At 39.8% G+C, this 25,473-nt stretch overlaps 1 protein-coding gene and 1 pseudogene across 5 annotated transcripts in view; one reads left to right on the top strand and one right to left on the bottom strand.

The window, feature by feature from the left end:
- Nucleotides 1-25,473, top strand: part of KLHL3 (kelch like family member 3) — a 312,385-nt gene that overhangs the window by 113,809 nt on the left and 173,103 nt on the right. For all 5 annotated transcript variants that reach the window (XM_059174657.1, XM_059174662.1, XM_059174656.1 and 2 more), the window contains exons 5-6: nucleotides 5,975-6,095; nucleotides 15,053-15,233. The gene's annotated coding sequence lies outside the window, so the exon portion shown is untranslated. The remainder of the gene's footprint in view (nucleotides 1-5,974; nucleotides 6,096-15,052; nucleotides 15,234-25,473) is intronic.
- On the bottom strand, nucleotides 432-16,355 carry LOC131831142 (folate receptor alpha-like; annotated as a pseudogene).

Genomic DNA, 25,473 nt, shown 5'->3' with positions numbered 1-25,473 from the left:
CCTGCAGCTCCCCACTGCTTGTGCTTTCTCTCTCTCTGACAAATAAATAAACAAAATCTTTGAAAAAAGAAATAGTTCCCATCTGTAGGGCTGAAGTGCTATCCAGTATTTCTAAGTGCAAGAAGGCTGTAATGTGCCTTACAGAGATAGTGTCTGTGTTAGATAAGCTTCATTGGGGCTATACTTAGACTGCTATAGTTACGGTTATATAGTTATACTGCTGTTGCATGAGTGTATTAAATAAGTATCTTTAAATAGAAGTCTCTTTATTTATTTTGTTTTGTTTTTTTTACATGTTGGGTGTCTGGTTTATTCAAACTGTCAGTCAGAGGCTCCCACCTCTGCCCTGGGCCAGGCACAGGAAGTGAGTAACTGGGAGCTATGGAGCTGAATAGGGCAGAGCTCGGCAGGTATCAGAAGATAAAAGGAGCTCAGCTGAGCAGCCAGAGCAGCATCAGGGCCAGGCTGAGCAGGAAGGAAAGGCCAAAGCCTGCAGAGCTCAGCCCCACTCATGGCTTCAGCATAGAACCTCACCACGTCCCTGTTGGGATTGCCCTGGGCTGGGTCAAACCATATCTGGATGCAGGAGCCACTGCCTCAGCTGTAGTTGCTCAGTTTGTAGGAGTGGCTCCAGATCTCACTGCACAGAGCGGCAGGTGCAGGGAAGGAGAAATGGAAGGGGTGCAGGGAGCTCCCACTGGGTACCACTTTTATCTTGACATCCAGTCCTGGCCTTTGTGACAGTTGTTCTCATAGGTTTAGGAAGTGTGGCAGCCTTCCCAGCAGTGCAGACAGCCCAGCCCGCTTCAGCTCTCTTCAAATAGGGTCACATCAAGACGTGCTCTTTGTGCCAGCTGTGGCTCACCTGCTGGCCCTAGAGCCCCTGGTTAGGAGCACTCATACTGGTAGGTGTCCTGGATGAGGTACTGTTTGCAAGCAGGTGCCGTCTGTCCGCAGTGGTCCCAGTTCAGTCTGTACAGGTGGGAAATACCCTTCTGGGCTTCCCAGGTGATGTTGGCAAAGCAGCAGGGATTCTTCCTTTTACGAAGCTTGTTCTCTGGCCTTGGCTTTTCCTTGCGGGGCTTGACATCCATACAGATATTGAGAAGCTCAGTCCTGGGCTGGGCTGCCGATACTGTGGCTGCCCCCACCTGAAGGAGCAGCAGCTGTGTTAACCACCAGCTGGGCCATGTCAGTCTCTGAATCCTGTGACAACTGGGGAGTGTTAAGTCCTCCAAAGACCTCAGAAAGTAAAGGGCCACTGGATCCCTCACACCTCTCTTCTGGCTTCATAAGTTGAACAAAAGTATCTTTAAAAAGAAATTCAAAACAAGGTCATGAATTGATTGGTTGTCAAAAACATGACTAGAGGTGCACAAGAATCCAATCTTGTGTTTTTCCTAGTGTTCACTAATTCACTGTTCATGGCAAATTTATAGGACATAACTACTATACTTTATGAGAATTGGCTTTGCCTATCTTTCTACGTATCTCAAGCTCCCCATTGCCATTTCAGAACACCTTTTTTCCAACTTTGTGGAATTTCAGTCCAATTAGGTGTATCCCTTTAACCTTTTACTTTGCTGTAATTTTCTGATTCAGTTCATTATATTCTTTCTCACCTCTAAGTTCAACAAACATTAATGCAGTTGAACTGATTGATCTTTTTTTAAAATAAAGATTTTATTTATTTATTTGACAGACACAGATCTTAAGTAAATACACAGACACAGATCTTTTTTTTTAATTTTTAACTTTTAATTTTGTATAAACATATAATATATTTTTATCCCCAGGGGTACAGGTCTGTGAATCGCCAGGTTTACACACTTCACAGCACTCAACAAAGCATATACCCTCCTCAGTGTCCATAACCCCACCCCTCTTCTCCCTCCCCCCCTCCCCCCAGCAACCCTCAGTTTGTTTTGTAAGATTAAGAGTCACTTATGGTTTGTCTCCCTCCCAATCCCATCTTGTTTCATTTATTTTTCTCCTACCCACTTAAGCCCCCATGTTGCATCACCACTCACAGACACAGATCTTAAGTAGACAGAGAGGCAGGCAGAGAGAGAGGAGGAAGCAGGCTCCCTGCTGAGCAGAAAGCCCGATGCAGGGCCTCGATCCCAGAACTCTGGGATCACGACCCGAGCCGAAGGCAGAGGCTTTAACCCAGTGAGCCACGCAGGCACCCCGAACTGTTTGATCTTTATTGCTTTTTGCATCTTGCTTAAGAGATTCTTCCCTGTTCTGAGGTCATGAAGATATTCTGCTGTACAGTCTTTTAAAAGCTTTTCAGCTTTTTTTTTTTTTTAAAGATTTTATTTGTTTATTTGACAGGCAGAGATCAAAAGTAGGCAGAGAGGCAGGCAGAGAGAGAGAAGGGGAAGCAGGCTCCCCGCCAAGCAAAGAGCCTGATGCAGGGCTCGATCCCAGGACCCTGGGGTCATGACCTGAGCTGAAGGCAGAGGCTCCAACCCACTGAGCCACCCAGGCGCCCCAGCCTTTTTTTTTTTTTTTTTTTTAAGGTTTATTTTTTTAAGAGAGAGGGATCATGTGCCCATGCATGGTAGGGGGAGGGGCAAAGGGAGAGAGAATCCCAAGCAGACTGTGCACTGAGCATGGAGCCCGACATGGGGCTCGATTTCACGATGCTGCAATCATGACCTGAGCCGAAATCAAGAGTAGGAAGCTTAGGTGACTGAATCATCCATTATCCCCCCAAATTTTTCAGTTTTGACTTTCACATTTAGGTTTATAATCTACTTAAAATTGTTATTTTTATGGTGTAAGTTAGAAATACAATTTCATTTTATTCTCATAGACACTTGTTTATTCCAGAAACTTTTATTGAAAAGGCAGTCTTTCTCTCATTACTTTTCAGTGGCATCTCTGTCATTTATCAAGAGTTTACATATGTATAGTTATATTTCTGGCTATCTATTTTGTTCTTCTTTTTTTTTTTTTTTAAGATTATTTATTTATTTAGGGTGCCTGGGTAGCTCAATTGGTTGAGTGGCTGCCTTCAGCTAGGGTCGTGATCCTGGAGTCCTGGGATCAAGTCCCACATCAGGTTCCCAGCTCCACGGGGAGTCTGCTTCTCCCTCTGACCTTCTCCCCTCTTGTGTTCTTCTCCCCTCTCATGCTCTCTCTCACTGTCTCTCTGTATCAAATTAAAGAATAAAAAAGATTATTTGAAAGAGAGGGAGAGAGAGAGAAAGAGGGAACTCACAAGTAGAGGGGAAGGAGCAGAGGGAGAGGGAGAAGCAGACTCCCTGCTAAGCAGGGAGCCCAATGCAGGGCTGGATCCTAGGACCCTAGGATCATGACCTGAGCCGAAGGCAAACAAATAACTAAGACATCCAGGCCCTCCCATAAATAAAATATTTTTTAAATAAAGGAATTATGGCTATGGCTATTAGTATAGGGAACTGATTAAAATAAATAAAAAATCAAGTATGTTTTTGAGGAAGAATTGTTCATCAAAAGTACCATCAGCCTGCATTCAGTCTGCAATTGGTGGCCCCACAATTCTATGGGAAGGAAACGTGTAGAGAAAGCTTCTAAGTCCCCAAACAGGGCATATTTTCCAAGGCTCTCTTCATAGTGACTAATAATAATTGATAAGGAACACCTTTCCAGAGGGCAGAACCGAGGGCCACGGTGAGCCGTGTTTTAGGGAGTCACTCCTAGTTAGAGAAAACAAGACCTATTCAAGAAATATTCCACTTTCCTAGAGTAGGAATGCTTGTAATTGTCTGCCCATTGGGATTTATAATTGTGTCTTCCATCTTTATCCTTCCAAATGAGAGTTTTATTGTAATTATCCTGACCCTGTTCTACTCTCATGTATATATATTGGGGTGGGGTGAAACAGATAACTTGGATTATTAGTTAACAGGCATCTAGGTTAAAAATGAACGTCTTCTAGGGCACCTGGGTGGCTCAGTGGGTTAAGCCTCTGCCTTCAGCTCAGGTCATGATCTCAGGGTCCTGGGATCAAGCCCCATATCGGGCTTCCTGCCCAGCAGGGAGCCTGCTTTCCTCCTCTCTCTGTTTGCCTCTCTTCCAATTGTAATCCCTCCTGATGTCAAATAAATAAATATATTTGAAAAAAAATGAACCTCTTCTAGATCTGATATTGAAATGAACACATCTGAGATCTTGGACTTTGAGCTCAGAGCAGTAACTGTGTGGGACCCTAGGGTCTTCCCTTTTGGGGAGGAGGTAAGTATTTAGTATGTGATGGGATGGGAACTGAATATTTAGTAATAAGAAGCATGGGCTGTGATTTTTTAAAAATTATTTATGGATTTGGTACCCATTTTTACAAGAGGATTGTACTCAAAATAAGCAGAAGTGATGTATATTGCCTCTTTCAGAAGATTTAAGGGTTACTTTGTGTTTTGTCATAAGTCTCTTTGCTTTCTCCTGTGACAGGCATTAATGTTTCAGATAATGGCTTACTTGCCAGTCTTGGTCCCATAGCAAAGAAGATATCAGCTGAAGTGCTGACCCACAGTGAACACAGAAAGCACAAAACAAACATTTGTGGTCATAAGCCACTGGGATATTTGTCATTTATTGTTGCCACATAACCTATTCTTCCATAGCCAATACAACCATGCTTACAATATTAAAAAAGACAAAATGCAAGCCTAAAATTGTCTTCAGAAAATAGAAAATTATAAAAAGGAGCAGAAAATATTTGAAAAAGAACCAAATAGACCTTCAGTAAATGATAACTATATAACCTAAAAAAAATTCAGCTTAACAGTTTGACAGAAGATTGATCATGCTAAAGAGAGAATTAGTGAACTAGAACGTAGATCTGTAGATACTACCAGGAATGCCTTTTTTTTTTTTTTTTTTTAGATTTTATTTATTTATTTGACAGACAGAGATCGCAAGTAGGCAGAGAGGCAGGCAGAGAGAGAGAGGAGGAAGCAGGCTCCCCACTGAGCAGAGAACCCGATGCGGGGCTCGATCCCAGGACCCTGAGATCATGACCTGAGCCGAAGGCAGAGGCTTTAACCCACTGAGCCACCCAGGCACCCAACCAGGAATGCTTTTAAGAGAGACCAAAAAAAGATGGAAAACACAGAAGTGGGATTAAGATGTATGGTGGATAGAGTGAGAGGATTTATTCATTTAGTTGGGATTACATAAGAAAAGTTGAGAAAGAATGGGGCAGAGGCAATATTTGAAGATGTAATGACTGAAGCTCTTTTAGAATGAATTAAAGAAGCTCAATAATCCCAAATAGTATCAATAAAAATAAATCTACCCATAAAGTTTCACATTACAGAAACTACAAAAAATAGACAAAGAAAACAAAATCTCTGAAGCACCAGAGGAACAGAATGGTTGACTTCAAAGGAGCAGTAGTTGGGTTAATAGTTAACTTCCTAACAGCCACAATGCAAATCAGGTGATAGTGGAATGGTATCTTGAAAGGGCTCATGTAAAATATCTGCCCATGTAGAACTGGAATTAAAGATATCTTTCATGAATGAGGGTGAAAGAATAATGGACAAAACCTGATAAACGGAAAGCTGAGAGAGTTGATCTCTAGCAGATGCTACCTATAGGAAATTCTGAAGAGTGAACTTGAGACAGAAGGAGAGTGATCCTTGAGGGAGGAGCTGAGGTGCAAGAAGGAAAGAAGAGCAAAGAAGGTGGCAAGTATATGGGTAGACACTGTAAAGCCAGCAATAATAATGTCCTAGTGTGGTTAAATAAGTAAAATTGCACACCAGTGACAACAGCCATGATTTAATCCGGGAGGGGGCTAGTGCATTTTAAAAGATCCTCATATCACCTGAAAATAGTTGGTAAAGATGCTCTTTAGCTTTGGCTTTGGTAAAGTAAATATGCACACAGTTGTTTCTAGGGTAACTACAAGAGGTAGAACCAGTGCATTATTTCCAAACCAGTCCATGAAGAAAAGGAATGATAAAATACTCACTGTTGGCAGGTGGAAGTTTGTCAAAGCAACAAGGATGACTTTCAGGTTTCTAAATTTGGCAATGAGGTGGATGAGAATACTCTTCCCTGAAGTAGACAACAGGAGGAAGAGGAAGTGTGGAAGAAGAATGGTGAGTTCCCTGTGTGGGACAAGTTGAATGTGAGGTGTCTAAGAAATGACTGAGTGGGGATGACCAGGAGGCAGCTGTTGAGTGTCCTCAGGGAGGCACAGGGCCGAGGCAGGTTTTTTGTTTTTTTAATCTTTTTGTTTGTTTGGTTTTGGGAGCGTCTTTATTTTTTAAGTTAATTATTTTATTAACATATAATGTATTATTTGCCCCAGGGGTACAGATATGTGAATTGTCAGAATTGCACATTTCACAGCACTCACCAAAGCACATACCATCCCCAATGTCCATAACCCAACCACCCACTCCCTACCCTCTTCCCCTCAGCAACCCTCAGTTTGTTTTGTAAGATTAAGAGTCTCTTATGGTTTGTCTCCCTTCCAGTCCCATCTTGTTTCATTTTTTCCTTCCCTATCCCCCATGGTCTCCTGACCCTACCTCTCAAATTCCTCATATCAGAGAGATCCTGTGATAATGGTCTTTCTCTGATTGTCTTATTTCGCTCAGCATAATACCCTCTTGTTCCATCCATGTCATTGCAAATGCAAGATTTCATTTCTTTTGATGGTTGCATAGTATTCCATTGTATATATATATACCACCTCTTCTTTATCCATTCATCTGTTGATGGCCATTTAGGTTTTTTTTCATAGTTTGGCTATTGTGGACATTGCTGCTATAAACATTGGGGTGCATGTACCCCTTCAGTTCCCTATATTTATATCTTTAGGATAAATACCCAGTAGGAACCTCCATGCTGTTTTCCAGGGTGGCTGCACCAGCTTGCATTCCCACCAACAGTGTAGGAGGGTTTCCCTTTCTCCGCATCCTCACCAGCATGTCATTTCCTGACTCGTTAATTTTAGCCATTCTTACTGGCGTGAGGTGGTATCTGATTGTGGTTTAGATTTGTATTTCCCTGATGCCAAGTGATATGGAGCACTTTTTCCTGTGTCTGTTGGCCATCTGGATGTCTTCTTTGCAGAAATGTCTGTTCGTGTCCTCGGCCCATTTCTTGATTGGATTATTTGTTCTTTGGGTGTTGAGTTTGATAAGTTCTTTATAGATTTTGGATACTAGCCCTTTATCACATATGTCGTTTGCAAATCTCTTCTCCCTTTCTGTCAGTTGTCTTTTGGTTTTGTTGACTGTTTCCTTTGCTGTACATAAGCTTTTGATCTTGATGAAGTCCCAATAGTTCGTTTTTGCCCTTGCTTCCCTTGCCCTTGGTGATGTTTCTAGGAAGAAGTTGCTGTGGCTGAGGTCGAAGAGGTTGCTGCCTGTGTTCTCTTCAAAGATTTTGATGGATTCCTGTCTCACATTGAGGCCTTTCATCCATTTTGAGTCTCTTTTTGTATGTGGTGTAAGGAAATGGTCCAGTTTCATTCTTCTGCACGTGGCTGTCCCATTTTCCCAACACCATTTGTTGAAGAGACTGTCTTTTTTCCATTGGACATTCTATCTTGCTTTGTCGAAGACTAGTTGACCATACAGTTGAGGGTCTATTTCTGGGCTCTCTATTCTGTTTCATTGATCTATGTGTCTGTTTTTGTGCCAGGACCATACTGTCTTGATGATGACAGCTTTGTAATAGAGCTTGAAGTCTAGAATTGTGATACCACCAACTTTGGCTTTCTTTTTCAACATTCCTCTGGCTATTAAGGGTCTTTTCTGGTTCCATATAAATTTTAGAATTATTTGTTCCATTTCTTTGAAAAAACTTGATGGTATTTTGATAGGGATTGCATGAAATGTGTAGATTGCTTTAGGTAGCATAGACATTTTCACAATATTTGTTCTTCCAATCCATGAGTATGGAATGTTTTTCCATTTCCTTATGTCTTCCTCAATTTCTTTCATGAGTACTTTCTAGTTTTCTGAGTACAGATTCTTTGCCTCTTTGGTTAGGTTTATTCCTAGGTATCTTATGGTTTTGGGTGCAATTGTAAATGGAATTGACTCCTTAATTTCTCTTTCTTCTGTTTTGTTGTTGGTGTATAGAAATGCAACTGATTTCTGTGCATTGATTTTACATCTTGACACTTTACTGAATTCCTGTATTAGTTCTAGCAGTTTTGGAGTGGAGTCTTTTGGGTTTTCCACATAAAGTATCATATCATCTGCAAAAAGTGAGAATTTGACTACTTCCTTGCTGATTTAGATACCTTTTATTTCTTTCTGTTGTCTGATTGCTGAGGCTAGGACTTCATAGTACTATGTTGAATAGCAGCAGTGGTAGTGGACATCCTTGCCGTATTCCTGACCTTAGGGGAAAAGCTATCAGTTTTTCCCCATTGAGAATGATATTTGGTGTGGGTTTTTCATAGATGGCTTTGATGATATTGAGGTAGGTATCCTCTATGCTTACACTGTGAAGAGTTTTGATCAAGAAAGGATGCTGTACTTTGTTAAATGCTTTTTAGCATCTATTGAGAGGATTAATGCATTGTATCACATTGATTTGCAGATGTTGAACCAACCTTGCAGCCCAGGAATAAATCCCACTTGGTCATGGTGAATAATCCTTTTAATGTACTGTTGGATCCTATGGGCTAGTATTTTGGTGAGAATTTTTGCAACTGTGTTCATTAAGGATATTGGTCTGTAATTCTCCTTTTTGATGCAGTCTTTGGCTTTGGGATCAAGGTAATGCTGGCCTCATAAAATGAGTTTGGAAGTTTTCCTTCCATTTCTATTTTTTGGAAGTTTCAGGAGAATAGGTATTAATTCTTCTTTTTGGTAGAATTCCCCTGCGAAGCCATCTGGCCCTGGGCTCTTGTTTGTTGGGAGATTTTTGATGACTGCTTCAATCTCCTTACTGGTTATGGGTCTGTTCAAGTTTTTTATATCTTCCTGGTTCAGTTTTGGTAGTGTATACGTCTCTAGGAATGCATCCATTTCTTCCAGATTGTTGTTTGCTGGTGTATAGTTGCTCATAATATGTTCTTGTAATTGTTTGTATTTCTTTGGTGTTGGTTGTGATTTCTCCTCTTTCATTCATGATTTTCTTCATTTGAGTCCTTTAATTTTCATTTGTTTTTGTGAATTTTTCAATTCTTTAATTTCCTGGTTGACACATTCATTCTTTAGTAAGATGCCCTTTAGTCTCCATGTGTTTGAGTTCTTTCCAACTTTCCTCTTGTATTTGAGTTCTGGCTTCAGAGCATTTTGGTCTGAAAATATGCAGGGAATGATCCCAGTCCTTTGGTACTGGTTGAGACCTGATTTGTGACCCAGGATCTGGTCTATTCTGGAGAATGTTCCATGTACACTAGATAAGAATGTGTATTCTCTTGCTTTGGGATGGCATGTTCTGAATATATCCATGATGTCCATCTGGTCCAGTGTATCATTTAAGGCCTTTATTTCCTTGTTGATCTTTTGTTTGGATGATCTGTCCATTTCAGTGAGGGGGTTGTTAAAGTCCCCTACTATTGTATTATTGTTGATTTGTTTCTTTGATGTTGTTATTTATTGGTTTATATAATTTACTGCTCCCATGTTAGGAGCATAGATATTTAAACTCGTTAGATCTTCTTGTTGGACAGACCCTTTAAGTATAATATAGTGTCATTACTCATCTCATATTATAGTCTTTGACTTAAAATCTAATTTATCTCATATAAGGATTGCTACCCCAGCTTTCTTTTGATGTCCATTAGCATGGTAAATTCTTTTCTACCTCCCAACTTGAAATCTGGAGGTGTCTTTTGTTCTAAAATGAGTTTCTTGTAGATAGCATATCGATGGGTTTTGTTTTTTTATCCATTCTGATACCCTGTGTCTTTTGATTGGGGCATTTAGCCCATTTACATTCAGGTTAACTATTGAAAGATATGAATTTAGTGTCATTGTATTGCCTATAAGGTGACTGTTACTATATATTGTCTCTGTTCCTTTTAGGTCTACTCCTTTTAAGCTCTCTCTTTGCTTAGAGGACCCCTTTCAATATTTCCTGTAGGGCTGGTTTGGTGTTTGCAAATTCTTTTAATTTTTGTTTGTCCTGAAGCTTTTTATCTCTCCTTCTATTTTCAGTGATAGGTTAGCTGGATATAGTATTCTTGGCTGCATACTTTTCTCATTTAGTGCTCTGAATATATCATGCCCGTTCTTTCTGGCCTGCCAGGTCTCTGTAGATTGGTCTGCTGCCAATCTAATATTTCTACCATTGTATGTTATAGGCTTCTTGTCCTGAGCTGCTTTCTGGATTTTCTCTTTGTCACTAAGACTTGTAAGTTTTACTATTAGATGATGACCTATTTTTATTGATTTTGAGGGGGTTTCTCTGTGCCTCCTGGATTTTGATGCTTGTTTCCTTTGCCGTATTAGGGAAATTCTCTACTATAATTTGCTTCTGTATACCTTCTGCCGCTCTCTCTCTTTCTTCTTCTTCTGGAATCCCAATTCTTCTTTTTTTTTTTTAAGATTTTATTTATTTATATGACAGACAAGTAGGCAGAGAGGCAGATAGAAAGAGAGAGAGAGGAGGAAGCAGGCTCCCTGCTGAGCAGAGATCCTGATTCTGGGCCTGCTCCCAGGACCCTAGGATCATGACCTGAGCTAAAGGCAGAGGCCTTAACCCACTGAGCCACCCAGGCACCTCTTGGAATCCCAATTATTCTAATATTGCTTTGTCTTATGGTATCACTTATCTCTTGAATTCTCCCTTAATTGTTCAGTAGTTGTTTGTCTCTCTTTTGCTCAGCTTCTTTATTTTCTGTCATTTGGTCTCCTATTTATCATTAATTTTCTCTTCTGCCTCATTTGTCCTAGCAGTAAGAGCCTCCATTTTTTATTACACCTCATTAATAGCTTTTTTTTTTTTTTTTACTCCAAGTTGGTTAGATTTTAGTTCTTTTATTTCTCTAGAAAGGGCTTTTATTTCTCCAGACAGGTTTCTCTAATATCTTCCATGCCTTTTTCAAGCCCAGCTAGCACCTTGGAATCATTGTTCTGAACTCTAGTTCTGACATATTACCAATGTCCGTATTGATTAGGTCCCTAGCTGTTGGTACTGCCTCTTGTTCCTTTTTTTTGTGGTGAGTTTTTCCACCTTGTCATTTTATCCAGATAAGAATATATGAATGAGAGAATAAAATACTAAAAGGGTGGCAGAGGCCCAGAAAATGTATGCTATCCAAATCAGAAGAAACCTAGAACTGGGGGGAGAAGGAAGGGGGAGAAAAGAAATAAAAATAAAAAATATAAAATATTAAAAATATGTATATATTAGACTGGTGAATAGAACATAGCCACCCACTTGATTTTGGGTGTATTCTGGTCCCTTTTAAGAAACTCTCTCCCAAAATTTTAAAGAAAGAAAAACTTATATATATACAAAAAATATAAGTAAACACAGTGAAGGGATGGGATATGACTGTAAAGATGAAAATTTAAAAAAATTCTAGAAAAGGAATTGATAATTTCGTTGGAAAAAGAAAAAAAAAGAGATCAGGCTGGAGACTAGAATAAAGCCAAGTCTAGATTTAGGGTATATTTTGATCTATTAGAGGAAATTGTATCCCAAAATTTTAAAGAAAAAAAACCTATATGTATACAAAAAATAAGATTAAAAGCAATGAAGGGATAAAATATGAGTATAACAATGAAGATTTTAAATGATTTTTTAAAAAATGTTATTGTTAAGATAAACTAGTTTAAAAGTGCTAAAAGAAGAACAAGGAAAAGTTAAAGGAAATAGAATAAGAAAAAAGGTAAAATAAAAAAATTTAACTTTGCAAGACTAAAGGATCATGGTGAAAAAAGCCATGAATTCTATGTGTTTCTTTCCCCTAGCTCTGGAGTTCCACTGTTCTGGTAGATCACTGAACTTGGTCTTGGCTGGATGTTCTGGCTGATCTTCTAGGGGAGAGGGGCCTGTGGCAGTGATTCTGCAATGTCTTTTCCCAAGGTGGAGTTGCATCACTCTTGCCAGAGGCCAGGCTAAGTAATCTGCTGAGGTTCGCTCTCAGTAGCTTTTTTTCCCTGAATACTTTCTGTACAGTTTTGGAGGTCGGGAATGAAAATGGCAGCCTCCCAGTCCCCAGCCTGGAGGAGCCAAGCCCTGGGGGCCCCACTCCTCAGTGTGCGCTCAGAGAAAAGCAGTCAATCCCTCCTATCTCCCTGGTCTCTGGCCACGCTCTGTGCTCACCTGGCCTGTGACTGAGCATTTCTGTCTGGTATGTGGCCCTGTTTGGAATCTCCAAACCCAGTAGATTCCTGCTGTGTACTACCGCACCACTCCTCCCAGAGGAGGAAGGAGGGTGTCTCTCCAGATCTGCCACTTGTGGGGGTCACTGCTAGAAGAGCAGTGGCCAGACTGTGCCTTGGATCATGGTTTAAGGTAACCCCAAGCTGAGAGTGCACTGTTTGGCTCTGTCTCTGTAGTCGACTTCCCCACTCCGATACCTGGGGGCTCTACCACACTCAGACACTCCCGGTCTTTCTATGACCCCGCGGGATATGAGACCACACTCTTCCTGTGAGGGCTCCACCCCTGCTCAGCTTCTGGAGGGATGTCCCTCAATGGAGCAGACTTCTTAAAAGTTCTCATTTTGTGCTTGATTGCTCCACTGCTTGCTGGGAGTCAGCCCCTCCCATCGTGGGCTATCTTCCCATCGTTTTTGATTCACTTCTCTGCACATCCTCCCTTACAGAAAGTGGTTGATTTTCTGTTCCTAGACTTGCTGCTCTTCGCCTCTTCTATCTTCTGTTGAGTATGTAGGTGTTCAGAATGGTTTGATAACTATCAAGCTGCTCTCCACCATCTTGCTTCGATCCTTGGGAGCTTCTTCTTAAGTTTATTTATTTTTTTTCTTCTTAAGTTTAAAATGATTCTTAGTTTTTTCCTCAACTTATAAATTTGCTTAACTGTTTTGAGTTAATCTTGGCTCCACTGTCTTCTTATACATTTTTAACAGATTTTTCCAGTATCACCTGGAGCAAAATTGTGAAATTGATGTCTCTGGAAGCCTTTTTAAAAAGTAAAGTGCTTTTATGCTATAAAAAGATTGAGTTTGTCCTCCCTACCTTCCCCCACATCTAAAAGGCTGGATTTTTCCAAGTATAAGAAGAGTTGTGTTTTGGTTTTTATTTTCTGGATTTTTTTTTTTTTAACTAATTAAGAATTTATTTTCTACTCTTCTCTGCCATCTGGTGGCTTGTGAATGGAACATTGCATTTGGAAGGAAAACAAGGAATTGGAGCTATTTTGAGATAAATAACTTACTGAAGAAAAGCAATATATGGTTGTATGTGTTTAACTTTGAAATTACCAAATCACAGCAGTAGTTTTGGGGCACAGAAATTTGTCTGTCTGTGGTATTTTCTGGATTTGGTACACACTCTTCTCTTTATCTCCTGTGTCCTGCTTCACCTTCTAAAATTTTTGACCTCCTGTGTAGTGCTAAGGAAACTGAGTAATCAAAGTTACAAATTCCCTTCTGCATTTAATTAAAGGCTTGTTGACATGTATGAGTGGTCTCCTATAGTTTCCATTTGGACATCATCTCCTCTGCTATCTCTGTAATACCTTGTAGTAGGCAGAAAAACAACCTCCACAAAGATGTCCTTATCTTTATTTCCAGACCTGTGAATGTGGTACCTTATGTGGCATAATGTGCTTTTAGGTAAGATTAAGTCCCAACGACCTTAAGAGAGGGAGACTATTTGGGGTTATCTGCGTGGGTATGGTTTAATCATATGGGCCCCTCTCCCTGCTAGTCAGAGAGTCAGAGAAAGGGGACTGAGGAGAGAGATCAAAGATGGGAGTGAAAAAAAAAAACAAACCCAGAAATTTGAAGTGTGAAAGAATCTAGACTGGCTTTGTAGATGTAGGGAGGGGGCCATGAGCCAGGGAATGTGAAAGAAACCTTCTCTCTGCTATAGCCTCCAGAAAAGAATGCAGCCTTATTAACAGCTTAATTATAGCCTAGTGAAACTGGTGTCAGAATTCTTACATATAAAAGTGTGAGATAATAAATTTGTGGTGTTTTAAGCCACTGGGTTTGATGTAATTTGTTATGACTATGATAGAAAACACCTCATGTTTTGTTAGAATTTGGTCTGGAGGCCTGGATTGGGAGGAGTGCAGAGCTAGCTTGAATTTGATCTAGTGTCAAACCTAGAGAATTGGTTGGTAATAAACTAGTTTCTTCAGCAAGTTTAATGATGCTCCTCTCTTTCCAAGTTATGTTGTGACCCTGTAAGAACCCATCTATCCTATTATTTTCACCCTCCTCTGTTTCCGGACTTTGTTGCTACTTCCTTTTTCAACGTGTTCCTCCTCTTTTCTTGACTAAAGGCAGGAGTTTGAAATAGATTTGCTTATCAGGTGAGGGCAAGTTCACAGTTCTTGATAACGAAAGTCTCATAATTTAGTAGGGGAAACTGACAAGTAAACAAATACTGCAAATCTGTCTGATAAAAGCAATAATAAGAGTGAGCAAGGGATAGAAGCCTCAAACCTGGCCAACCAATTCAGGGGGCTGATTGATTCTTTTAATTCATTATCACAGATCATAACTGAGAACTCCAGATTTTCTGGAAATACTCCTAACTTTCCCAGCAATCTTAGATTCATCCCGCCATTCTCGGAAACAGCTCTTTCTCCTCTCTCTCCACAGGCTTTCTTCATTCCTCTTTCTGGTGGCTTAAAATATATCCACAAATTCTTTAATAATCTTCCTTTCCAGAAGTGGAGCTTAATTCCCCTCCCCCTTGAATATGGGCTGGACCTGGTGATTTGTTTCAAACAAACTAATACGTCAGAAGTGACTCTCTCTCTCCTCCCTCCTCCCATATATGTGAAATCATCACATTGTATGCTTTTAATATATTAAATTTTATTTGTCAATTATACCTTGACAAAACTAGAAGAAAAAGAAATGACTATGTATGACTTCTTAGACTAGGTCATAAAAAAAAAACATTGTGGCTTCCCTTGCTCTCTGTTGCTCTAGAATCATTCACCCTGAAGGAAGCCAACTGCTATGTAAAAAGCTTCTCTATGGAGACGGCCTCATGGCAAGGATAAGGTCAAAGGCCAAAAGCCTTGTGGGTGAGCAGTCTTAGAAGCAGATCCTCCAGCCCTGGCTGACATCTCGATGACAACCTCTGACAAACCCTGAATCTATCACCCAGGTAAGTCTTCTGTGAGTACCTGATTCACTCAAACTCTGAGATAGTAACTGTTTGTTGTTTTAAGCTGTTGAATTTGGGAGGTAGTTGGTCATAAGTAACTACTACAGATCTTGGTACTTGAAAGTGGAATTCCTTTATAATAAACCAAAAAAAATTCCAAAAATTTTGGAAAGAAGCAGTAGGCAGAAGCTGAAAGGACTTTGTGGAAAATGTTAGAGAAAAATTGAAGCCTCTTGAAGAGCCTGTGAGAAGAAGCCTCATGGCTTTTCAGGAGACCATGGTTGAAAGCTTAAGGGAAAGTAACAAAAATATTACTGGAAATGGAAGGAAAGGGGATCCTTTTTGTGTAGAAGTGGAAAGTTTAGCAACACTGTCAGCTGTGTTCATGTGGAAAGTAGCAAATATCCATAAAGAACTGGGTGGTTTAGGTAAAGAAATTGCCAGGTGGGATGGTAAAGCTGCTTCCTGGCTTCTTCTTACAGTCTCTGCTTATGGTAAAATGTTGAGAGAAGAGAGAGATCTGTTAAAGAAAAGTTGGTTAAACACAAAGGGACCAGGAATTGTTAGTCTAAAAATTTCCCAGCATCTTCAGAAAGCAAATGGCGCTAAATTTAAGAACCGGCTTCTGGGCGAAGATGAAAATCCAGGGAACTGTGAGGAAAACATGATCTTCTGAGCTGCTAAGTTTTGGGGGGATGATTTTGTTTTATAGAAATGGGATTGATAGACTTTGTCATCCTTACTCAAAGTTGATCACTTCGCTTGAGACTCTGTGGAGAAACTAGCAGCCCTCTTTCATTTTCCTAACGCTGTGTGTGGTGTGCCAACATGTGTGTCTGGGTGCTCTGCTTCCTTCCCAATGAAATGAATACATGCCAGCCTTTCCATTAGTGCTTTCCAATCCATCCACATTTCAAGGACTTTATTTAAACAACAGACCTTCGCTCTCTTTTGTTGTCAGTTTCTCCCACTTTATTGATTGATTCTCATCAACAAACATGCTCTATTATCTGTCATCTTATGAAAACAAACCCTCATTTTATTCCATATCCCTTTTTCGCCATTACCCCATATCTGCAGCCCTTTACGAGAAAACTTCTTTGATGCTACTTCATTTGTCATTCCCCTTCAGTCCATCCCTTGTGTCTTCTGTCTCCATCATTCAGCTAAAAATTTGTTGGTTCGCATCACAAATCACCTTCATCCTACCCAAGCCACTGGTCTCTCTTCTAATCTTAGCTGACCTCTCAGTAGGATTTGCTTTAGGTAATGTCTCCCTTGCTATTTTTTTAAAATGGATTTATTGAAATATAATTTACATACTATATAGTTCACCAGTTTAAATCATATAATATGGTGTTTTTAGTATATTCATGGGATTGTGTAGCCATCACTACCATTTAGTGTTAACACATTTTTGTCCCCCCTAAAAGAAACTGTGTACTTACTAGTAGGCACTCCTCATTTCCCCTTCCTCCTCTCTCCCAGCCCAACACAACCACTAATCTGCTTTCTGTTTCTATAGATTTTCCTCTTCTGGACATGTCTTGTAAAGGGAGTCCTATAATATCTGGTCTTTTGTGTCTGACATCTTTCACTTAGGTGAATGTTTTCAAAGTTCATCCAGGTTGTACCATGTACCAATATTTCATTCCTTTTCATTGCCAAATAATATCCCATAATATGCCACATTTTATTTATCCATTCACCAGTTAATAGACATTTAGGTTGTTTCCACTTTTGGGTTCTTTTTTTTTTTTTTTTAAAGATTTTATTTATTTATTTGACAGACAAAGATTACAAGTAGGCAGAGAGGCAGTCAGAGAGAGGAGGAAGTATGCTCCCTGCTGAGCGGAGAACCCGATGTGGGGCTCGATCCCAGGACCCTGGGATCATGATCTGAGCTGAAGGCTGAGGCTTTAACCCACTGAGCCACCCAGGTGCCCCTCCACTTTTGGGTTCTTATGATAATAATGATGCTCTGAATATTTTATGTTTAACTTTTTATTTGGACATATGTTTTTATTTCTCTTGAAAAAATCCCTAGGAGTGGGATTGCTGGCTCATATGGTAACACTATGTTTAGCTTTTCAAAGAACCTCCAGACTGTTTTCCAAAGTGGTACATACACCATTTCACATTCCCACCAGCAATGTACGAAGGCTCCAATTTTTCCCACATCCTTACTAACGTTTGATTGTTTATCTTTTATGTTATAACAGTCTCCTATAGACTGAATGTTTATATCTTCCCTCAAATTCGTTTATGGAGACCCTAATTCCCAGTGTGATGGCATTTGGTGGTGGAGCTTTAGAGGTAATTAGGATTTGTATAGATCATGAGGGTGGAGTCCCCATGATGGGCTTGGTTCTCTTAGAAGAAAATGAAGAGATCAGGCCCTTTCTTTCTCAGCCATGTGAGGGAAGAGGGCCCTCACCAAGACCCTGACCAAGATGGCACCCTGATCACAGAATTCTAGCCTCCAGAATCAGAGAAATAAATTTCTGTTGGTTAGGCCACCCAGTCTATGGTATTCTGTTACAGCAGCCCTCATTTGTGGAACACTTCCCTGTTTGGGCTTCTAAGATATTACAATTTCCTACTTTTTTTCCTTTCTCACTTGCTGCTCTTTCTCAGTCTCTTTCATGTGTTTACCTCATCTTCCCCTTCATTCTCCTTTTCTTCCACCAAGGTATTAAATGTGGGAATGCCCCAGGGCTCTTTCTGTCTTTTTTTTCTCATTCATTTATTTTATTTATTTTTTATTATGTTTTGTTAGTCACCATGCAGTGCATCATTAGTTTTTGATGTAGTGTTCCATGATTCATTGTTTGTTTATGACACCCAGAGCCCAGGGCTCTTTCTTGGGATATCTTCTTTATACACTCTTACCATGCCATCTTGTCTTATGTCTTTAAATACCATGTGGAAATTGCTTCCAAATGTCTATCTTTAGCTCTCACACTTCCCTTACGTGTGTACCCCTCTATCCAGTTTTTTACTTAATCACTCTTCATAGATGTCTAATGGGGATTTCAGACTTAACATGTCCAAAACAAAACTCGTGGTTTTCACCCATGGAGAACTGCCTCCTCTCCCAGTCTTAAAAATTTCAGTAAATGGAATTCCTGTCTACCTCGTTGCTTAAGTCAGAAGCCTGGGAGCCATTCTTGATTCCTCTTGTTTTCTTATACCCTATATCAAGTCCCTCAGCAAGTTACTTTTAACCATGCCCACCTTAGTGTATCTGAATTTATCTACTTTCTTTCATTTCTGTGAACTTAGTCCTAGACATCATTATCTGTTCCCTGGACTACTGTGGTAGACCTCAGTTCATTTCCTTGCCTCTCTTCTGCAGTCCATGATTCATAGAGTAGCCAGTCATCATATAAATTTTAAGATATCACATCGTGTTACTTCCTTGTTTAAAATACTTCATTTGTTTCTGTTGCTCTTAAAATTGCTCTTAAAATCTACATTTCTTTGCCTGGCCTATGAGACCCTGCATGATTTGGCCCTTACCAGATCTCTGCTCTCATTATCGACTGTTCTTTGTTAGTATTATTCAGCCCAATGGCCTACTTTCTTCCTTGGGGCTTTTATACTAGCTCTTTCCTCTGCCTGGAAGATTCTTCCCCAAGATCTTCACATGGCCAACTTCTTATCATTTATATTTTAACACCTATCATTCCTAATTTTTTGTGTGTGTTTATTTATTGTCTGCTCTTCCAGCAACCCCTCCATTGGTTATAAAATCCTTGAAAATCCTGTCTTGTTCAGGCATGCATTTCTGGTACGTAACATGGTTTCTGTAGACTCTCCTTAAATATTTGTTTAAAAATTTATTATTTATTGAATTATAGTTGCCATAGAACATTATATTAGTTTTAGTTGTACAAATAATAATTTGATTTATTTATATATTGTGAAATGATTACCACAATAGGTTTAGTTAACATCCTTCACCATACATAGTTATAGTTTTTTTTCTGTGATGAGGATTTTTAAGATCTGTTCTCTTAGCAACTTTAAAATATACAGTACAGTATTGTTAACTGTAATCACCATGTTATACCTTACATCCCCAGGTCTTAATTTACCCTATAACTAGAAATTTGTACCTTTGGGCCACCTTCATCTAGTTCACCCCTCCTCCCTCCCACATCCTGTGTCTAGCAGCTACCAGTCTCTTCTCTATGGAGAAGAATTCATCTTATCTATGAGGTGCATTATCTTAAGATTTCACTTACAAGATTATACAGAGTTCTTTGTGTGTGTGTCACTTAATTCACTTAGCATATTGCCCTCACGGTCCATTCATGTTATCTAAAGATAGTATCATTCTTTTTTATGGCTGAAAAAATGTTTCATTTTGCATATATACACCACATTTTAAACTGGGGCACCTGCATGGCTCAGTCGGTTAAGCATCTGCCTTCAGCTCAAGTGATGAGTCCCAGGGTCCCAGAGTCCTGGGACTGAGCCCTGCATCAGGCTCTCTGCTCAGCAGGGAGTCTGCTTCTCCCTCTCCCTCTGCCTGCTGCTCCTACTGCTTCTGCTCTGTCTCTGTCAAATAAATAAATAAAATCTTTTTTTAAAAAATCCATTCATTCATCAGTGGACGTTTAGGTTGTTTCCATGTCTCAGGTATTATAAATAATACTATAAGGAACACTGGGGTGCAGATACCTTTTGGAGAGTTCAGATAAATACCCAGCAGTGGAATTGCTAGATTGTACGGTAGTTCTATTTTAAAAATTTTAAGGTACCTCCACACTGTTTTCTATGGTGGCTGCACTAATTTACATTCTCAACAACAGTGCATAAGAGTTCCTTTTCCAGGGCACCTGGGTGGCTCAGTGGGTTAAAACCTCTGCCTTCAGCTCGGGGGTCGTGATCCCGGGGTCCTGGGATCAATCTCTGCTCGGCAGGGGGCCTGCTTCTCTTCCTCTCTCTCTGCCTGCCTCTCTGCCTACTTGTGATCTCTCTGTCAAATAAATAAATAAAATATTAAAAAAAAACTTAAAAAAAGTTCCTTTTCCTGCATATCTTTAACTCTTATTATTTCTTGTCTTTTTGATATTAGCCATTCTAACAGGAATGAGATGATGGCTCCCTATGGTTTTGATTTGCATTTTTATGATCATTAATAATGTTGAACGTCTTTTTGTATGCTGTTCATGTGTTTAATAAACATCTGTTGGCTATTTATATGTTGTCTTTGAAAAAATGTTTATTTAGATTCTTTTCTCATTTTTGTTATTATTATTTTTAAAGATTTTATTTATTTATTTAACAGACAGAGATCACAAGTAGGCAGAGAGACAGGCAGAGGGGAGGGGGAAGCAGGCTCCCCGCCGAGCAGAGAACCCGATGCAGGGCTTGATCCCAGGACCCTGAGATCATGACCTGAGCCGAAGGCAGAGGCTTTAACCTACTGAGCCACCTAGGTGCCCCCTTTTCTCATTTTTAAATTGGATTTTTTTTTCTGTTGAATTGTCTGAGTTCTTGATATATTTTGTATATCCCTTACCAGGTATATAACTTGTGAATGTATTCTCCCATTCCACAGGTTGCCTTTTCATTATGTTGATGAAATCAACAGGAGCTTTTTCATTGGATGTACTCCCAGTTGTTCATTTTTGCTTTTGGTGTCAAATCCCAAAAATTATTGCCAAGACTGATGTCAAGGAGCTTACTCTCTGTGTTTTCTTTGTAGTTTTGTAGTTTCAGGTCTTACATTTAATGTTTAATCCATTTTGAGAAGGTTTTTGTGTATGGTATAAGATATTTGTTCTATTTCATTCTGCTTGTGGCTATCCAGTTTCCTTAACACCATTTATTAAAGAGATTACTCCTTCCTCATTGTATATTCTTGGCTCTTATGTCATAAATTAATTTGCCACACATGCCTCAGTTTATTTCTGGGATTTCTATCCTTTTTTTTTTTTTAAGATTTTATTTATTTGACAGAGAGAGGATAACAAGTAGGCAGAGAGGCAGGCAGAGAGAGGGGGGAAGCAGGCTCCTCACTGAGCAGAGAGTCAGACATGGGACTTGGTCCCAGGATCCTGAGATCATGACCTGAGCCAAAGGCAGAAGCTTAACCAACTGAGCCACTCAGGTGCCTCTGGGTTTTTTAAAAAATTAATTAATTAATTAATGTTCAATTAGCTACTCTATAGAACATAATTAGTCCTTGGTGCAGTGCTAGTGATTCAGTAGTTAAATATAACACCCAGTGGTTATCGAAGCATGAGCCTTCCTCAATATCCATCACCTTATTACTCCCATCCCCCCTCCTCCACTCTGAAGCCCCCAGATTTTTTCTTGGGGTCTGTAGTTTCTCATGGTTCATCTCCCTCTCTGATTTCTTCCCCTTTGGATTTCTCTCCCTTCCCCTCTGGTCCTCAGTGCTTTGATTATGTTCCACATAGTACTGAAACCATACGATAAGTGTCTTTCTCTGCTTGACTTATTTTTCTTAGCATAATCCCCATGTCGATGTAAATGGTAGGTATTCATCCTTTGTGATGAATGAGTAATAGTCCATTGTATGTATTTGCCACATCATCTTTATTCATTCATCTGTTGAAGGGCATCTTAGCTTCTTCCACAGTTTGGCTGTTGTGGACATTGCTGCTGTGAACATTGGGATCCATGTGGCCCTTCTTTTCACTACATCTGTATCTTTGGGGTAAAAACCTAGTAGTGCAATCGATGGGTCATAGGGTAGCTCTATTCTTAACATTTTGAGGAACCTCCATACTGTTTTCCAGAGTGGCTGTACCAACTTGGATTCCCACCAACAGTGCAAGAGGGTTCCCCTTTCTCCACATCCTTGCCAAAATTTATTGTTTCCTGTTGTGTTAGTTTTTGCCATTTTAACTGCTGTAAGAGGGTGTCTTATTGTGGTTTTGATTTGAATTTCCCTGATGGCTAATGATGTTGAACATTTTTTCATGTGTCTGACAGCCATTTGTATGTCTTCTTTGGAGAAGTGTCTGTTCATGTCTTTTGCCCATTTTTTGACTTGATTATCTGTTGTTTGGGTGTTGAGCTTGAGAAATTCTTTTTTTTTTTTTAAAGATTTTATTTATTTATTTGTCATAGAGAGAGAAGCGAGAGAAAGCACAGACAGACAGAGTGGCAGGCAGAGGCAGAGGGAGAAGCAGGCTCCCCACCAAGCAAGGAGCCCGATGTGGGACTCAATCCCAGGATGCTGGGATCATGACCTGAGCCGAAGGCAGCCGCTTAACCAACTGAGCCACCCAGGCGTCCCGAGATTGAGAAGTTCTTTATGGATCTTGGATACTAGCCCTTTGTCTGTAGTGTCATTTGTGAGTATCTTCTATTCTGTGGGTTGCCTCTTAGTTTTTTTTTTTTTTTTTTTTTATTTTTTATAAACATATATTTTTTATATACATATATTTTTATCCCCAGGTCTGTGAATCACCAGGTTTACACACTTCACAGCACTCACCAAATCACATACCCTCCCCAATGTCCATAATCCCACCCCCTTCTCCCCAACCCCCTCCCCCCGGCAACCCTCAGTTTGTTTTGTGAGATTAAGAGTCACTTATGGTTTGTCTCCCTCCCAATCCCATCTTGTTTCATTTATTCTTCTACCCACTTAAGCCTCCATGTTGCATCACCACTTCCTCATATCAGGGAGATCATATGATAGTTGTCTTTCTCTGCTTGACTTATTTCGCTAAGCATGATACGCTCTAGTTCCATCCATGTTGTTGCAAATGGCAAGATTTCATTTCTTTTGATGGCTGCATAGTATTCCATTGTGTATATATACCACATCTTCTTGATCCATTCATCTGTTGATGGACATCTAGGTTCTTTCCATAGTTTGGCTATTGTGGACATTGCTGCTATAAACATTCGGGTGCATGTGTCCCTTTGGATCACTACATTTGTATCTTTAGGGTAAATACCCAATAGTGCAATTGCTGGGTCATAGGGCAGTTCTATTTTCAACATTTTGAGGAACCTCCATGCTGTTTTCCAGAGTGGCTGCACCAGCTTGCATTCCCACCAACAGTGTAGGAGGGTTCCCCTTTCTCCGCATCCTCGCCAGCATCTGTCATTTCCTGACTTGTTGATTTTAGCCATTCTGACTGGTGTGAGGTGATATCTCATTGTGGTTTTGATTTGTATTTCCCTGATGCCAAGTGATATGGAGCACTTTTTCATGTGTCTGTTGGCCATCTGGATGTCTTCTTTGCAGAAATGTCTGTTCATGTCTTCTGCCCATTTCTTGATTGGATTATTTGTTCTTTGGGTGTTGAGTTTGCTAAGTTCTTTATAGATTCTGGACACTAGTCCTTTATCTGATATGTCGTTTGCAAATATCTTCTCCCATTCTGTCAGTTGTCTTTTGATTTTGTTAACTGTTTCCTTTGCTGTGCAAAAGCTTTTGATCTTGATGAAATCCCAGTAGTTCATTTTTTCCCTTGCTTCCCTTGCCTTTTGCGTTGTTCCTAGGAAGATGTTGCTGCGGCAGAGGTCGAAGAGGTTGCTGCCCGTGTTCTCCTCAAGGATTTTGATGGATTCCTTTCGTACATTGAGGTCCTTCATCCATTTTGAGTCTATTTTTGTGTGTGGTGTAAGGAAATGGTCCAATTTCATTTTTCTGCATGTGGCTGTCCAATTTTCCCAGCACCATTTATTGAAAAGGCTGTCTTTTTTCCATTGGACATTCTTTCCTGCTTTGTCGAAGATTAGTTGACCATAGAGTTGAGGGTCTATTTCTGGGCTCTCTATTCTGTTCCATTGATCTATGTGTCTGTTTTTGTGCCAGTACCATGCTGTCTTGATGATGACAGCTTTGTAATAGAGCTTGAAGTCCGGAATTGTGATGCCACCAACGTTGGCTTTCTTTTTCAATATCCCTTTGGCTATTCGAGGTCTTTTCTGGTTCCATATAAATTTTAGAATTATTTGTTCCATTTCTTTGAAAAAGATGGATGGTACTTTGATAGGAATTGCATTAAATGTGTAGATTGCTTTAGGTAGCATAGACATTTTCACAATATTTATTCTTCCAATCCAGGAGCATGGAACATTTTTCCATTTCTTTGTGTCTTCCTCAATTTCTTTCATGAGTACTTTATAGTTTTCTGAGTATAGATTCTGTGTCTCTTTGGTTAGGTTTATTCCTAGGTATCTTATGGTTTTGGATGCAATTGTAAATGGGATTGACTCCTTAATATCTCTTTCTTCTGTCTTGCTGTTGGTGTAGAGAAATGCAACTGATTTCTGTGCATTGATTTTATATCCTGACACTTTACTGAATTCCTGTATAAGTTCTAGCAGTTTTGGAGTGGAGTCTTTTGGGTTTTCCACATATAGTATCATATCATCTGCGAAGAGTGATAATTTGACTTCTTCTTTGCCGATTTGGATGCCTTTAATTTCCTTTTGTTGTCTGATTGCTGAGGCTAGGACCTCTAGTACGATGTTGAATAGCAGTGGTGATAATGGACATCCCTGCCGTGTTCCTGACCTTAGCGGAAAAGCTTTCAGTTTTTCTCCATTGAGAATGATATTTGCGGTGGGTTTTTCATAGATGGCTTTGATGATATTGAGGTATGTGCCCTCTATCCCTACACTTTGAAGAGTTTTGATCAGGAAGGGATGTTGTACTTTGTCAAATGCTTTTTCAGCATCTATTGAGAGTATCATATGGTTCTTGTTCTTACTTTTATTGATGTGTTGTATCACATTGACTGATTTGCGGATGTTGAACCAACCTTGCAGCCCTGGAATAAATCCCACTTGGTCGTGGTGAATAATCTTTTTAATGTACTGTTGAATCCGATTGGCTAGTATTTTGTTGAGTATTTTCGCATCTGTGTTCATCAAGGATATCGGTCTATAGCTCTCTTTTTTGGTGGGATCCTTGTCTGGTTTTGGGATCAAGGTGATGCTGGCCTCATAAAATGAGTTTGGAAGTTTTCCTTCCATTTCTATTTTTTGGAACAGTTTCAGGAGAATAGGAATTAGTTCTTCTTTAAATGTTTGGTAGAATTCCCCCGGGAAGCCGTCTGGCCCTGGGCTTTTGTTTGTTTGGAGATTTTTAATGACTGTTTCAATCTCCTTACTGGTTATGGGTCTGTTCAGGCTTTCTATTTCTTCATGGTTCAGTTGTGGTATTTTATATGTTTCTAGGAATGCATCCATTTCTTCCAGATTGTCAAATTTATTGCCGTAGAGTTGCTCA

Source organism: Mustela lutreola, chromosome 5, assembly GCF_030435805.1.
Source record: "Mustela lutreola isolate mMusLut2 chromosome 5, mMusLut2.pri, whole genome shotgun sequence".
Lineage (NCBI taxonomy): Eukaryota > Metazoa > Chordata > Mammalia > Carnivora > Mustelidae > Mustela > Mustela lutreola.
This window is presented reverse-complemented; position numbering and strand designations above follow the sequence as displayed.